This window comes from Cyprinodon variegatus, unplaced genomic scaffold (genome assembly GCF_000732505.1).
Source record: "Cyprinodon variegatus isolate N-32 unplaced genomic scaffold, C_variegatus-1.0 Scaffold1399, whole genome shotgun sequence".
NCBI lineage: Eukaryota > Metazoa > Chordata > Actinopteri > Cyprinodontiformes > Cyprinodontidae > Cyprinodon > Cyprinodon variegatus.
The window spans coordinates 153,902-156,903 of record NW_015151852.1 but is presented as its reverse complement, the minus strand read 5'-3'; the positions used below and the strand labels follow the sequence as shown (position 1 = coordinate 156,903).

The following is a 3,002-nucleotide window of genomic DNA, read 5'->3' as shown; positions in this document are numbered from 1 at the left end:
TAACAGGTCAGGTAGCCAGGTCTCAGTGGCTAACAGGTCAGGTAGCCAGGTCTCAGTGGCTAACAGGTCAGCTAGCTTGGTGTCAGTGCTTTTATTTTAAGTCTCCATGTATCTTTATATTAATCATATTTCTGTCTGCATTGATTTAGGAAATGCTTTGTATCTGAATGGTAATTGATCGATGTCCTTTGCCTTATGTCCATATTAACAGATGGAAACTAGGAACTCTGATGTATTTTCTTATATATAAAAATAAGATGTGCTTATAAGGAGGCTGAGAGAACACAGGTGTGTTTAAGTCTAAATGATCAGTGTCTCCTGCTGTAGGCGTTTTTTACTAGAAATAAGCATCGGTTATTCTGTAGATTAATCAGGAAAGCTTTGAAATGTGCTGGAATCAGCTCACAGAGAACTTTGCCTTTTAATTCAATTATACAAAAATGTTTTATTAATCTTACAAAGAAACTAATAAATATCATTTATACAATATGAATTATCTTCTGAATGTCATACATAGTATATTGGGACCGAGATGTTTGCTGTACTTATTACGCCTGCAGTGGTAGAATCGATGGCGTCCATGTTTTTCTGTGCTGGGTTCCTCTCTGTGTTTGTAGAGGTCAGCTCATACCGTCATCATGAATGGGTTTGATTTTTCTGATTTCTGGCTCCCCGGTGCGGCCGGTTAGTTCAGACGTGCTCCAGACACGGCGTGTAGATCTCCCACTGACTGCGCTGATGTCTGCTGTCAGCGCGTCGGGAACCAGGCAGGATGTGTGCTTCATCCATCCCCTGACAGGATATCGGTTTCTCATCAATCAGTCAAATTAAATTATTTAATTAAATTAATTAAATGAGCAGTTAGATCTTTTTTTAAATGCGGCACCGTCTAGTTTGATTGATTTTAAGATGAAACATGCACAGGTTGTGTTTTATAAACCGACAAATCTGATTCATTCAGATATTAAATGGTTAAAAAAATACAATTCTAAAAATCAGAAGCTTTTAATGACAAATAAACAAGATGTTTTTATTTTATTTTATCTAAAATAGTAGATGGACTGAAGGTGCATCTACGCTTATGGCGTCTGCAGAGAAGCTGCAGGGTTTGGATCCTTCAGTTCTGACTCATCTGCTCATTTTGGTACCAACCTGGATGGATGGATGGATGGATGGATGGATGGATGGATGGATGGATGGATGGATGGATGGATGGATGGATGGATGGAGTGTGTAGAAAGTATCAGACCTGCAGTTGGGGAAACCTCCATCCCTTCTAACAGGACGTTACTGGAACAGTTTGACTGGGACCAGTTAGGAACTGGCCCCTCTGTGCCAGTCTGCTCCGATGGTTCTGGTAGTCTTCCTGTGTTTCCCAGTGAGGCAGCTGTGGTTCAGGGATGAAGAGGGTTGGTCTGTCAGTCATCTTCATCATCAGCTCGCTGAGTCCCTCTGCTGGTTGGACCCGTTCCCTTCAGGAATAACCCTGAGATCCCGTTGGGTTACAGAGAGGACGGAGGACAACAGAACTTCTGCTGGCATGTTGGAGCACGGTGCTAAGAGTCCAGGAAAAGATGCTGAGACTAAAAATAAGATCAGCAAAACTGCAGCATCGGTGGAAGGAAAGAGAAAACTGTGAATCTGATGACAGCCTGCTTTGTCCCAGAGATACGTTCTACTCACAGCACTCTGCGGTAGTTTCTCTGCTTGGTTTTATTAGGCTTTATGGCAGAATTGGTTTCTGTGGTTAAATGATTTAATGATGTCTCAAACATCTGGCCTGCGTTTGTGTTTAGCTCCTTAGCTATGAGGCCACTTTCCAACCATTTACAACCTCCCTTCATAACATCCAACATCCATCAGGTTCAGGCTAGAAATACATCAAAGGTGAGAAACAGGAAGGAAGACAGAGTGGCAGCTACATAAAGACAGTACAGCTTAGTGTTCGGTCCACACCGGGCCGGTTTACAGGGAAAGGTTCAGATTCACCATGAAGTCCTGATCAGGGTGAAGAACAGAGAGAGGAGGATGGAGACGCCCAGTCTGAGCCCATAGTGTGAGACACTCAGCATCTGCTAATGCATTTCTCTGTCTGACACTAACAGTGTGAGGGACTGTCACTGTCACATTCACCACAACAGAGACACTTTTAAATATGCATGTGCAGGCCTTCAGAGGCGCTGCTGAAAGGCTTCCACCAGCCATGCGGGGATCCGCCGCCCTGCAAAGTGTGAAGTGTGTTTCTGTGCCATCAGTGGCTGTCAGCGTGTGAGGTTGCAGTGAATGAGGAATCAAGATGGCACGCCGACATCACGCGGCGGTCCAGGTGGACTTCGCCACAGCCGCCTGTCCCCAAATTATCGCCTCCTTCTTTCCCTGCAGCCATCACTCCACTCTGCCTCTAGAAAATGAATCCATGCCTTAATGGATGACAGGCCAGGGATGGGCGGCATGTCCCCCGAACCCTCCAGGCTCCTCCTAAACCTGCTGACAAAAACATCAAGGATGAACCGAAATCTATTCAAACAGTTTCAATGAATAAAGAGGAATGGTTCCTGTCAGGACTGGGAGTCCAGTTTAACAGGAACGATTAACAGGATGGAGAAACTGTCTGTGTGCAATGGGTGGCTAATGAGGACGAGGCTGGATGAGGACAAAAGCAATTGCATTGTCTTATTTTAAGTGCATATTATCTAATTATTTTGTTTTAAGAGTAGAAATGTTGTTTCCATCCAGAAATCAACTTAATTACCTGCTCACCTAAATGCTAAATAAACTTAATGGAAGACATTCTTACTTATTTCTAGATGTTTTTTGCAGGGAATAGCCAGGAAATATTAGTTCCAAATAAAAATAATCCATCCGTCCATCGTCCAATTCAATTCTATTCAGTTTATTTCTATAGCGCCAATTCACACCTTTCCAGTTCACCAGATCATCCAGTCAGATTGACTCTTCAGCAATCCCTTACACTAATCATGCTTGTAGCGACAGTGGAGAGG

The 3,002-nt window shown here is 43.4% G+C and overlaps 1 protein-coding gene across 1 annotated transcript in view; it reads left to right on the top strand.

The window, feature by feature from the left end:
* Positions 1-3,002, top strand: part of LOC107103222 (metallophosphoesterase domain-containing protein 1-like) — a 62,769-nt gene that overhangs the window by 3,524 nt on the left and 56,243 nt on the right. The window lies entirely within an intron of this gene.